The sequence below is a fragment of the Carcharodon carcharias genome, chromosome 19, assembly GCF_017639515.1.
Source record: "Carcharodon carcharias isolate sCarCar2 chromosome 19, sCarCar2.pri, whole genome shotgun sequence".
NCBI lineage: Eukaryota > Metazoa > Chordata > Chondrichthyes > Lamniformes > Lamnidae > Carcharodon > Carcharodon carcharias.
The window spans coordinates 33,315,482-33,329,784 of record NC_054485.1 but is presented as its reverse complement, the minus strand read 5'-3'; positions in this window follow the sequence as shown (position 1 = coordinate 33,329,784).

Genomic DNA, 14,303 nt, shown 5'->3' with positions numbered 1-14,303 from the left:
CAAATCAAATTATTCAAACACGATTTGCCTTTAACAAGTCTGTGCTGGCTTTCATTTTTAATCCATATTTTTCAATCGGAAATTAGTTTTGCACTGGATTAATGGCTCTAAGTTTTTCTCTCACTGCCAGTGTTAGGCTGTCTGGCCTGCAATTTCAATACATTTCACTCTCCGCTTTTTGAACAGGAGAGTAACATTTACACTCGTCCCATCCTCTGACAGCTCTCACGTGCAAGAGGGATTGGAAATTTGCAATGTGGCCTAAACTGCCACAATTTCTTCCCTCAGCAATCTAGGATGCATCCCATCCAGACTGAATGAGTGACTTCTCTATTTTGTGTGCTGCCAACCTTTTAAGTACATCCTCTTTATTTTTATCTTATATAATTTTTCTACCTCCTCCTTTACTGTGATATTGGCAGCATTCTCTTTAGTGAAGACAGGTGTAAAGTGCCCATTTGGTGCTGTAGCCATGCCCTTCTGCCTTCTCAAGGAGATATAATTTTGATTCCCAAATCAGTCCCACCCTTCCTTTGACTTTTAGTATTTATGTTTATGAATGGCTTTCCTTTCCTTTTTACATTGTCTGCTAATCTATTCTCATACTCTCTCTTTGCCACTTATTCTCTTTTTCAGTTTTCTCTGTTCTTTTGGTATATCTTTCATCATTCAGGGAGCTGTAGCATTGGATGTTCTTTCTTTCCCCCACATGGGAATATGTCTATCTCCTCTTTAAAGGCCATCTAATGACTTATTTACTAGTTAGCTGTCAACCTTTGATTCCAATTCACCTGGGCCAAATTTATTTTCATCTTATTGACATTAGCCTGGCTCCAGCTGAATATTTTCATATTTAATTTTTCCTTGTCCTTTTCCATAACTACGCTAAACCTAAATAATACTGTGATCACTGTTTCCAATATGCTCTCCTACTGAAACATACTCCACTTCATTCCCCAGAGCTAGATCCAGTAATGCTTCCTTCCTCACGGGTTGGAAACATGATGATCAAATAAGTTCTCTTGCACATATTTCAGGAATTCCTTCTTCTTTCTGCCTTTTACACTTGAGACTGTATATTTTAGGAAATTGAATTTCGCCATTATACATACTGTAGTTTTTGCTTCATTCTGTAATATGTCAACAAATTTCCTCCTTACTCGCCTTCCCATTATTTGGTGGTCTATAGTACAAACCTAGTAATATAATAGCTCCTGCATGGTTTCTTAACCAAAACAGGTTCTTAGTACACTCAAGCTAGCCCACATCTCTCTCTCATCCTGTAGGAGGAGTACATCAGGAGCATGGAGCCTGATGGACTAGCTGTATGCCTTGTGGCGTACAAATAGCGGAGGCGACAGAGAAGAGAGTGACGGAGGCACTTGGCTGCACAGAGGGAGGAACAGCACCTCAGGAAGTAGGGGCGGCTGGGGCTCTCGCACTGGCTGTTGAAGAGCCACAGCGGTCGTCATTGGTCAGCACCTAGCTAGACTTGGTCTATAGACGCGCCTTTCATTCCAGCAGATGACTGACAACTAGTGTTGTCGAAGACTGCGCATGACTAAGGAACTGGTCGGTCACATCTGCCAGCTACTGCAGGATTTGGCATGACAGGGACATGGAGAGCATCCACTGCTAGTGGCTGTGAAAGTGACCACGGCACTCAATTTTTATGCCAGTGGCTCCTTCCAGGGCTCCACAGGTGACCTCCATGTGGTATCACAAGCCTTTACCCACAAATGCATCCATGAGGTCACGGATGCCATCTTTGCAAAGGCGCACAACTTTATGCATTTTGCCTGGCACCAAGAGGGCCAGGATGCAAGAGCGATTGGGAAACCTGAGATCTGGGCAAATCCAAAGGCGCAGGGTGTGATCAGCTGCACTCACATGGTGCTCAGATCTCCGTCACAACAAAGGGTTAACTATGTCAACCACAAGGGATTCCATTCGCTGAATGTACAGCGACCACCACACGAGCATCCTGCAGGTCTGTGCAATGTTTCCAAGGACTGTTCATGATTCCTACATTCTCAGTCAATCACAGATCCCTGATGTCTTCCAGGGTCCACAGAAGCTGTAGGGTTGGATCTTAGGGGGCAAGGGCTACCCACAGAGGATGTGGCTGATGACATCCATGCGGCGGCCTCAGGCTGCAACAGTTCAAAGGTATAACGAGGCTCATGCTGCAACTCACAACTTGGAGCAAACCATTGGGTTGCTGAAAATGGGGTTCCAGTGCCTGGATTGGCCTGGTGGAGCACTGCAATATAGTCCACAGAGGGAGTCACATATCTTCGTCGCCTGCTGCACCCTTTATAACCTGGTGCTGCAAAGGGGGAGAGGAGATGGCTAAGTAGGAGATGTAGGAGCTGGAGGTCTCCTTTGATGAGTAGGACGTCGACATTGATCAGGGTGAGAGGTCCACGAAGGCAATGATGACAGCAATGAGGCCCTCACATTGGCCAGATGAGGCAGGCGTGCTAGATTTGTGGAGGATAATGACATGCATTGAGGAGACCCCATAGATCTTCACATTGCATCTATGAATGTTTGACTCCAGTCTGGCTTCGGGCAGTGCACATGCCCTCTGTGATAGTGATCCTGTCATTGAGACGCAGTGGAGGCCCTAATAATCGCTTGATTCCAGGAGGATGATGCCAACGTGCAGAGAGGGCACTCCATTGATCTTTACATAGCCTCTGAGAATGTCTGATTCATGCTGGCCGAGGGCAGCTCGCTTGTGCTTTGGTCAGGGTCATATCATGTAGAGTCAGCTATGAAACTTTAAAAGCACCTGATCCTTTGTCCACCTTCAGTGTCTGGTCCCTTAAGGAGCACAGCGTCACTGGTCACAGATGCTGAAGGGATGGGGGCAAGCCCCACCTTAAAGGTGCTAGGAGCACACACAGAACGATGGAACTCTGTGATGCCTGCCCATGACATTCTGGCAGCAATGACGAGCACCATGGAGGTGCAGGCATCACTAATATGTCCAGGGAGTGTGAGGCTGGACCATCGCTTTGGTCTGAAAGCTGCAGAAAGCACAGGAAAGAGGCCTTGGACTGAGATACCTGCCTTTATCTTGTGCAGAAAGGTTTCACGTCTGAGTGATGCGAACATAGTTTATCAGAACAAGGGGCCGTGTCTTGGGAGTTTATTCACAACAGTGAACATTATGTACAAGTGAGTAACACCCGTCCCCAGCTGTGTAACTACATCTCCTCGATGGCTTGGCCTAAATGGCCAAGTGGTTATGGTACTGGGTTTGTAACCCCAAGATCAAGAGTTCAAATCTCACAATGGCAAACTATGAAACAATGTAATTTTTCATTTGGCTTGGCCTAAATAGCCAAGTGGTTATAGTACTGGGCTTGTAACCCCAAGATCAAGAGTTCAAATCTCACAATGGCACTATGAAACAATGTAACTTCATCTGAATAGGAACAGATGGAAATGTGTTTGTACTCGAAAGAGTTACATGTTAAGTTGCCATGGCAACGGAGTCACTAAAAAAAAAGGATAATTTAAGGAGTAGCGGCTATCGTCAGAGAGCCGCTGCTCAGGAATCCGCCCCTCCGTCCTTTTCAGTGGTTGGCGGAGAGGAGGGCTGTGGCCGCAGGGGTGACCAGGATCGGGGACGTGCTGGGTGGCGGAGGACTGGGCTGGATGCTCCCGCAGGAGTTGGCGCGACGCGCGTCTGTGAGTGTCCAGGTCGCAGCCGATGCCATCCAAGACCTGAGAACGGTCGTGCTCGGACCCGACGTTATTTTGGGTCTTGAGGTGGCCCAGGTGCGCGGTGGTCTTCCGTCTGAGCGTTCCCCTGTTCGGACGGAATTCCACATTGGCCCCAAGCCCCGAACCCTCCCTCGGGTGCTGGTGCCCCGCAATATGAGCCGCCTCAGGGACATGCCCTCTGTGCCTTTTGGCACGGCAAAGAGGGGCTTTTTGTATGGACTGCTGCTGCACACCTTCCATTTTCTCGCCCTTGTCCGTCGACCGGACACGCCCTGGCGTGCCTTGTTGCCGTCCGGCGGCGGAGGCCCTCGATGGGAGGCCCTCTACGGAGGTGTCCTCCCCCTTTCTATCGGAGACCTGGGTTGGAGGGTGTTGCATGCAGCAGTCCCTTATAATAAGAGGATGCATTGGTTCGCGGACTCTCAGGACACGTGCCCTTTTTGCGGTCTTGTGGAGTCCGTGGACCATGTATACATAGGGTGTTGTAGGCTGCACTCCCTTTTTAGTTATTTGAAAAACCTTTTATTGATGTTTTGTTTGCACTTCAGCCCCACGCTCCTGATCTATGGGCACCCGGTGCGGAAGGGGGTCGGGAAGGAGGAGGACCTCCTCGTGAACCTGCTCCTGGGCCTGGCCAAGTTGGCCATTAACAGGTCCAGGCAGCGGGCGATCGACGGGGGAGTCCCGCCCGATTGTTTGTCCCTCTTCCGCGGCTACGTTCGCTGCCGGATGTCCCTGGAGAAGGAGCACGCGGTGTCTGCTGGCACTCTCGAGGCCTTCCGTGCTCGGTGGGCACCGCGGGGACTGGGGTGTTTTGTTGACCCCTTTAATCACATTTTGATTTAAAGTTTGTAAGTTTCCTTTAAAACTTTGTTCTTGGTTTTACAGCTGACCTGAATTAGGGGCTGTGCCTGATTTATCCCAATTTTGTTGATTTGGTTTTCATTTAAAAGATTATCAAGAGTTCAAATCTCACAATGGCAAACTATGAAACATGTAACTTCATCTGAAACAGATGGAAACAGGTTTGTACTCGAAAGAGTATCAAGAGTTCAAATCTCACAATGGCAAACTATGAAACAATGTAACTTCATCTGAATAGGAACAGATGGAAACGTGTTTGTACTCGAAAGAGTTACATCTCCTCAATTTCCCCTTTGGAGGACCTGCTATGGGGGTGTCCTCCCCTTTTCCATCAGGGACCTAGGGTGGAGGGTGTTACATGCCGCAGTTCCATACAATCATAGGTTATGTTGGTTCACGGATTCCCAAGATACCTGTATTTTTTTGCGGCTTTGTGGAGTCTGTGGACCATGTTTATATAGGGTGTCTTAGGCTGCACTCCCTTTTCAGTTATTTGAAAAATCTTTTATTGTTGTTTTGTTTACACTTCAGTCCCACGCTCCTGATCTAAGGGCACCTGGTGCGGAGGGGGGCTGGGAGGGAGGAGGACCTTCTCGTGAATCTGCTCCTGGGCCAGGCCAAGTTGGCCATTAACAGGTCCAGGCAGCAGGCGATCGAGGGGGTCGTCCGACCTGACTGTCTGCCCCTCTTCCGCAGCTACATTCACGGCCGGGTGTCCCTGGAGAGGGAGCACACGGTGTCTGCCAGCACTGTTGAGGCCTTCCATGCTCTGTGGGCACCGGGGACTGGGGTGTTTAATCGACCCTTTCAATCATATTTTGATTTAATGTTGGTAAGTTTCCTTTAAATTTTTGCCTTCTGTTTTTTGCAGTTTCTCTTTAAGTGGCTGCATTTATTTTATCCCTGATTTTGTTAATTTAGTTTATTTGTATTGTAACAAAAGAGTTATATCTTCTTAACTTTCCTAACCCTGCCACTACATCTTTGTGCTCCATGGACATCCACAGTGGAGGTGAAGGCAGCGTGTTGGCTGTGTTGACCTTGGTGGGTGTCCTCTGGAGGGCTGAGATCTGGAGGGCCCAGGCCTGCTTTCAGGGTCCTGCCGTGTGGCAGTGGCACCCTCCTTGGCCTGTGGGGCTGGAACTGCTGAGGTCACAGGAAGAGGGGATTCAAATGGGCTGAACACTCCCAGACTCATCTGAATGGATGGCCCCAGGGGAACACCTTCTGATCCACCTCCCACCGGGTGCCTGAGGGCCCCTGATTGACTCTTTGAGGAGAAGGGGTAGCTGAAGTCAGACTGGGCTGCTGCTCACTCCTCTCACGTACACAGAGAAGGCCAACTATGGCATCGGCGATGGAGTTCAGCCAGTGCAGCAGTGCAGGAGCAACATTCTGGACCAAGATCTCCATTGGTGGCCACTATCCTACCAGTGTTGACCTTGGTGCAGTGGCATGCTGGCACTATCATCTCAGCCTAAAAGCAGACGGACTTCTCCATTATGCTTTGCAATCTGAGGAGTGCAGCGGACATCCCTTCCTGATGTTCCCGAGCTTGCCTTCGCAGCTCCAGCAACTGTGACATGACAAAGTCCAGAGGCTCATCATCTGACTTGGACTCAGCAAATTTCTGTCCTCCAGCAGTCCTCCGAGCACCGGGGACCTGGGAAGTCCCTGCTGCCACCTGCTGTCGATCAGAAAGTGCAATGTGCTCACCAGATTGTGATCCCGAGGCTACTCTAAAGCCAGGTCCCACCGAGGGGTGTGTCTCTGGGCCGGTGGAGAGTGTGGGTGAGTGCTGTGATGGGTCTTTAGGAAGGGTTTCAGCAGATTCCTCTTCTGAGCTTCCCTTGGAGCTTGATTGGAGGCCCTGGGTCAAGGACTCTCTTGGCTGGTTCCCAGATGTGCCTGTGAAAGCGAGAGATAATTAGTGCATGGTAGTGGCCTATGAAACAGGACACATCTCTCATAGCATGGTTGACTGATGGATGCTGCACTGCTGGATCCTCACTTGGTAGAGCACTGCCAACCTCACCATCAGCACAGGAACGGTGCAGGTCGTTGCCGGCCAGCTGGATGGCTCTGTTTTCAAAGTCTGTAAGGACCTTTGATTTCAGGCATTCCTCCAGCAGTCTGCAACCTCTCCCTCTTGTATGTGCCAGCTTGTCCTGCATGGCTAGAGATGGAGAGAATGTAAACAGGATGCCTGCTAGGCCAGGTAAGTATGCCTGGCATGTGTGGGTGGTGAGTGGTCCCTTGGATGGGATGAGGACAATGACAGTGTGTGAGAGCGAATGATTCCCCTTGAACTGGCAGTGAGTGAGGGTCCTGTGGATGTGTGATGGGTTTGTGAGTGGGAGTTGAGAGTGATGAGAAGAATGAGTTACCCTAGTGGAACAGAGATCATTCATCCTTTTTCAACACTGGGTGTCTGTCCTCTTTTTTTTTGTAGGGCATTGGCGCTGACCACTGCTGCTACCGCCTTCCAAGTCAGATTGGTGATTTTGCTGCCCTTCCTGCGGCCAGAGCAAGGGTAAGGATATCACAGTGGGCCTCCACTGCGTCCAAAAAGCACTCAAGGAATGAGTTATTGCACCTGGGAGTTGCCGTCTTCTTGCCTTGCAGGGCCATGCCTTCCATGCAGCAATCCTGGGCAGGAAGCACTGAGGTGTGCACGCAGCTGCACTTTAAATATAGCATCGAGTGTGATGAACAGTGAGGTGGTGGCATGGCAGGTAAATGAGAGCTCACCTGTCATGGAAATGGCATATTTCCTGAGAATGCATAATTAACGTGGCGGGTTTAGGATGATACAGCATGAGAAGCTGCCATTGTGGTCGATGACGATACCGAACTACATGCAAATCTAGGATGATTCTGCCCCCTATCTTTCCTGAACACATTGTATCCAGGAACCCCAACAGCCCATTCTCCCTATGATACTCTCCATTATTGCCGTTATATCATAATTCTGTGTGACTTTGTGCAGTTCACCAAACTTATTTACCACACTTCAGGCATTTACACACATACACTCTAAACCCATCTTAGTGCACCTCTGAGCTGCTTGATCCCTCTTATTTCTGAACAACTCCTTGTTCTAATGCTATTTCTCTCCTACAGCCTTCTGTACACCTTGTACCTCCCACTCTAATGCTTCATCCTGGTGTCCCTTCTGCCACATTAGTTTAAAGCCTCCCCCACAGCACCAGTTAACCCCCCTGGGAGGATATTTGCCTCAGTCATGTTGAGATGTAGCTTGTCCATTTTGTATAGGTCCTTCCTAGCCCAGGGCTTGTCCTAATGCCCCAGGCATCCAATGCCCTCCCTCCTGCAACTTTTTTCCAACTACGCATTAACCTGTCTCATCCTACTGGTCCTATACTCACCAGAATGGGTCACTCAATTATCAAAGGCACTGAATTTTCATCTGGGCCCTAACAGTGTGAATCCTTCTTCTTAGGATACTGCTAACTCCTTCAAATTATCTCCAAACTGATAGGCTAATGAATATAAAAACAGACCAGGCTGAATTTTCAATTGCAGGAGAGGGCAAGCAGGGGTGCAGGCATGTATTGAAAATTGTGTTCCTGGAGGGTGTCACTGGATCCCAATGCCTCTGGAACAAGATTCAATTTTCAAAGGGAGGGTGGTGGAGTAGGGAGGTGGGGGTTTGGAATTAACAACTTATTAAGCTCCTTGAGGTGCTTGTTAATGGGCTGGAGAGGGCCAGGAGGTGATCTTCAAATCAGGAATTGCCAAATCCAGTTTGGTGCACATTAGTGAGGATTTTGTTTAACACCAGAAAATTTTTTGCCACCAGGGGTTTTGATGTGAGGTTGGGCACAGTACCATTTGGCTGGCCATTTGGCCAATTCTCTGAGCATTGAAGTTTCTGGCCTGCTGAATTCCTGCCTCCTCTCTTGTGCAAGGCAGTGGCATGTCCTGTCATGGATGCCATCTGCCCTTGACACTCCTACACCAACAGGCATCTCCCACCTCCTTGCAAAGCTTGGCACCACCATCTGGGTGTCAAGCTCTCCTCCTGCCCATTTAGGGCATTAACATTTCAAGATTGCATCACGGGAGCACACTGATGTGACACAAGGTTGGGACATTTAATAATATTATCAAATTTTGATACAATTATTATATTGTAACTCACCCATGTCAGCAGTAGGTAACAAATATTTGAGGTAATAGTGCTGTTTCTGTCCAGTTTCATCAATAATGTGCAGTTGGTCTAAGGCATATTTTGCCTGAATTTAAACCAAAATAATTTTTTCATTAATATTGTTACAACTATTTCTCAATGCAATGTGCTCTTTTTAAAATACTTTTTTGTAAATACCACTGATTTTGCTTGCCTCCAAAATAGTGCTATAAAAAGTCCCCCATATATTCAGTTTTCCCATGTGATGAGCTTTTGGTTTTTTCACTTTGGATCATATGGGAATGGCTACTCAGAAGAATCAGAGCAGATTTCTGAACAGAATATAATTAGCTCACTTACATGTCTGATTCTGGCTTGGAGGGTAGCAAACAGTATACTATGAGCAACTATGGTAGGTTGCTCTGTAAGTGAAGTTTCTCCTTGTAGAAAAAGGTGGAGGACTGAAGAGGCCTCAGTGTGGCTCCATTATAGGGAGTAATTATTAAAGTGTCAGAAAAAGCAGCCAAAAGAAATTGCATTGAATTACAGCAACTGATAAGGCAGTCAAGCAAGTTGCTAAATGTTGTAGTGGCAATATGGGCAAAGTAAGGGGTGCAGGTTAGACATAGGATTCTGAAATATTTTAATCCCTATATAAAGTTATGGAAATAAGTTCAAATAAATGATAGATGTCTACAAAACAAAGGAACATTGTTACATTGAACATAAGCACAAGAGTTTTGAAAGCATGTTGAATCTAATACAATTACAATAATGTTATTCCTAAGAACTATGAAAATACAGGGATGTTATCAAACAGAGCTTTGTGCACAGATAAAACTGGTTGTTCATCTGTTTGCTATTTACACTTGAGGAGACCAGAGTGACATCTTGAATGTTATCGCAGGACATCATGCATATTTATGGATTTGAAGGCAAGCATATCATTCCCCAGATAAGGGGTAAGTAATACTGTCTGAGGCCATGAAAGTAATTAAGAAGTCTCTGGTCAATGAACTTGCACGCATGTGGCCATGACTTTGCCTGGAGTAACCTCTTCTGATTCTGCAAGGGTTTCCACTTTGCCTGCCTACAGCATGCTAATACATCTGTCAGCTCAGGATCATTTTATGACACAGCTGATGGTAAAGGCTGAGTTGTTCAAATCCCAGAGGGAAACTTGAAACAACTGTTATAACCCATGTTTTGCAATTTGTATGTTTTGAGATGCAGGCTTTGAATTCAGTAGTAATAAGACCACAGAGTCTTGAAAGGTTTTTATAAAACTAAATTAAACACTTATTAATACAAGGATTGCAAACACAAGTCTACCAAATTACTACCATAATAACGATAAAAATCCCCTAATTAATCTGACTCTGCTACACCCCCATTAAGGCAACTGTAAATCTCATAGATTTGAACAGACACCTGGCAAAGCACACCCTGGACAGTTGCATTCAAATTGTGTTTCTTTCAACTCTGGGTCCTTGTAGACAGCAGCTTGAGGCTTACAGGCTGAAGGCTTCTCCCACTTGTTGGGTCTTAAAATGCCTCTACCAAACATCTCCTTTCTACATATCTTTCTTTTTGAATGTAAATTTTCCATTGTATCACTAGACTTTTAAAGTTACATCTCCAACAATAACACCCTTTCATCCCACCAATTTTATTAGAAAACCCAGAAAAAAGCACATTTCTTGGCATCTTCTAGCAAGGTGTAAGATTTCACCTGCAATTTTGAAAGGTTTCTTTTAACAAATGCAAAGTTACACTTCCCCTTCTCCCTTTCTTACGTTTACCTAATTAACATCTCAAAACAACTATACATCAAAGCACCCAGACCAGCTGGCTTTAATCCAATTAAGACACACACATAGTGTCCTAATGGGGTCTGTGTCTATTTTTAAAAATCATTTTCAATAACTTTATAGATATTAATATCTCCATGGCTCTAGCTTCTTATTTCATATTTATCAGGAATGGATTGTTTAGTTCGGAAAATATGTTCTCCCTTTTCTCCAATTTTCCCTTCAATTTATTTTCTTTACTCATCCCCTTTCGCTTCTGATGGTGGTGACTCATAACTAGCGTATAGTTCTGTGGAAATAAGTGGCTCTCATGTATCTTGATTAAGAGCTCAGTTCTCATACATCTGAGTCATATTAGTGAATACTGCCATGCTATTCAAATTTTTTACTCTTTCATGGGATGCTGGCGTTGCTGGCTAGGCCAGAGTTTGTTGCTAATCCTTAACTGCCCTTGAAGATGGTTATGTGCCACCTTCTTGAACTGTTGCAGTCCATGTGGCGTAGGTACACCAGAATGCTGTTATGAAGAAAGTTCTTGGTTTTTGACCCACCGACAGTGAAGGAACAGCAATATAGTTCCAAGGCAGGATGGTATATGACTTGGAGGGGAACTTGCAGTTGGTGTTTCCATGCGTCTGCTGCATCTTGTCCTTCTAGGTGGTACGGGTCACGGGTTTGGAAGGTGCTGTTGAAGGAGCCTTGGCAAGTTGCTGCAGTGCATCATGTAGTTGGTACACACTGCTGCTACAGAGCACCAGTGATAGAGTGAGTGAATGTTTAAAGTGATGGATGGGGTACCACTTGTGGACTGCTTTGTACTGGATGGTGTTGTGTTTGAGTGTTGTTGGAGCTACATTCATCGAGCAATTGGAGAATATTCCATCACTCCTGCTTGGCTGGTCCATTTAAGTTTCTGGTCAATGGTAACCCCAAGAATGCTGATAGTGGGAGATTCAATGATGGTAATGTCATTGAACATCAAGGGTGATGGTTAAGTAATCTCTTGCTGGAGATGGTCATTGGTGCCACAGAAGTGCTAGGCAATGTTACTTTCCACTTATCAGCCCAACCCTGAATGTTGGTCAAGTTTTGCTGCATGCAGACACAGACTACTTCAGCATCTGAGGAGTCATGAATAGTACTGAACTCTGTGCAATCATCCCCACTTCTGACTTTATGATGGAGGGAAAGTCATTGATGAAGCAGTTGAAAATGGCTGGGCCTAGGACACTGTCTGAGGGTCTCCATCAGCAATGTCCTGGGGCTGAAAGGATTGGCTTCCAACAACTACAACCTTTGTACTAGATATGACTGTAACTAGTGGAGAGTAATTTCCCTGATTCTTATTTACTTCAATTTTGCTAGGGTTCTTTGGTACCACATTTTGTCAAATCCTACCTTGATGTTAAAAGCAGTCACTCTCACCTGACCAGAACCAATTATTATAGCTGACTTTAATGCTATGCTCAATTAATGTCCGCATACACGCATACACAGTAACACCATTAGCAGTTAGGAATCCTGGGTCATTAAATGGCCTGTGGGCATTCTCAGCACAAATATGCACATGGCCAGATCTTCCACTTGTAATATGGATAAAATTAAATGCAACTCATAGACCTACAAATATCCAAGATCAAGGCCTTCTGGATGTTGATGATCTCGATTGCCTCTAAACACCCTGGAGGTGGGAAAGTAGTGTGTGGAATAAACTAAAATTTCAATTTACCTGCCAATCCTCCGGTAAGTTGAAATTTTAGTTCTCTCCACCTTTATGCTCCCAGACTCTCTGCATGCCATTTAGGCCCTCCATGGAGGCATCAAATGAATTGAATCCCAGGAAAATGATGCAGAACACTAAGAAACTCCCTGTCACAACACTTGCTTTTGTGCAATGGATGTGTAAATAACACAAGGCTACTGTAAGTGTAGGCCCAGATTCCATGCCCTCAAAGGAGCTCTTTGTTGACATTTCCCCAAGGTCTAACATTGTCATTATGAATTTTGAATTTCTAAAGTTACAATTATCTCAGGGTTCTGAATTCATGGTTTGATTGACAGCTTAAAGAGGTTATTAAAGGGTTCACTGTCTTTGGCATGGTGACTGAATGGAAGTTTGTTTTTATAAGAGATTAACCATTTGAGATTTTTTTTTTAATTGAATGATTTTATGAATCGGAGTTTTTCACTATTAACTGTGTAGTAGTGAGAGCTATATCAAATTGTTAAAAGTTTATTTTTTTCTCATCTCCAGAAACCCTGTGGCAATGGAAGGAAGAGGGCAGAGATTTCACCCTTTTGCCTGATCTTTGTATCTGAGATCTATCCCAGGGGTCAAGAAAATAAACCGACTGGTGCCAGTTGTATCACCAGCTGATATGTAACTTCTACTCTAGTGATTAAATGTACCTGTTTCTCTGAATTATGCATACATGGATTATATTTTGTTGTACAGTAAAATTTGTGTTATCCAGCATGGTACAAACTAGAATTCTCTAGTAACCAGAATTTCTAATAACATTTTTTTTAATCAACCGCTAAATTTGTGAGTAAACTCACCAGGAAGTTAAAAATCAACATGCAGGAATTTGAAGATTAGGCCAAAGATTTGGGTCAGCTCTCTAGGGCTTCAGTAATGCCTGAGCCACATGAAAAAAGGCAGCGCTGGCACTCTGGTTCCAGAGTCAGTATCCACGGCTACAGTAAAAGGCTTAGTCAAAGGCTAATGTATCCATGGAAACGCTAACAGCCCTGTTCATTCCTTGTGTCTTGGAGTTTGGGACACTCTGCCTACAAGGGTGGATTTTATACGGTATTGCATGCCACGAGATCACCCAGAATTGGTTGAAAATGGAACACTTGGGTAACTAGCATTTTTGATTGCAACACCCATGCACTACATGTGCTGGATAATAAAGATTTTAATGTAACAGGCTCTATGATCAGATTCTTACCACAGTAGGCATTTTGATGATCATTTCCATGAGACATGAGAATCCAGAGCTGTCTTCCACTGTGGCACTAGCTCCCAGCTTCAGTAACATCATGGCTGTCTGACTATAACCTTCATCAGCAAAAATAAATCTTAATTAATTCAAAATTCAAATTAATTTACAACCAAATGATAGTCTAGTAAGCACGATCAGTTTACTATTTAGTATACATGCATAACAATAACAATTTACACAAGCTCTTTAAAATTGGAATATGCTCCCAGATTCGATTCTTGGAAGTATTGCAATAATTATAGGCCTCTTCAGGAGCTTGTAAGTAGAGATTTGTAAGACGCAGATGTAAGATAAAATGAAAACTTTGTTGGCCAACTTGTGAAGAACAGACTTATATTTTGTATCAAGACAAAAATCATTGACTAATTGTGAGATTTATTATTTCTACTATGAAGACAAGGATTGTCAAATTACTCCTGTCTCTTTTTCATCTTTCTCTCTGTTTCTCTCAACTAACCCTTCATTCTCCCACACCCCATTCATACCTAAGGCCAGGTTTTCAGAGTTTGGAAAACTCCAAGGACCTTTAAAAATGGTGGGCGGGATCAGAATATGGAATCCCACCCCCTTTTCCAACAGGTCCAATTATTGCCTTCAGGCGGAAGAGGGCAGAGTGTGAATCTCACAGGCAGGAAACCCAAACTTAGCAGGGCCATTTGAACACAGTGCTGAGTTTAAACAGATTCCATTTTGGCTGGTCCAAGGGCCTTAGCCCACAGTGTGGGAGTC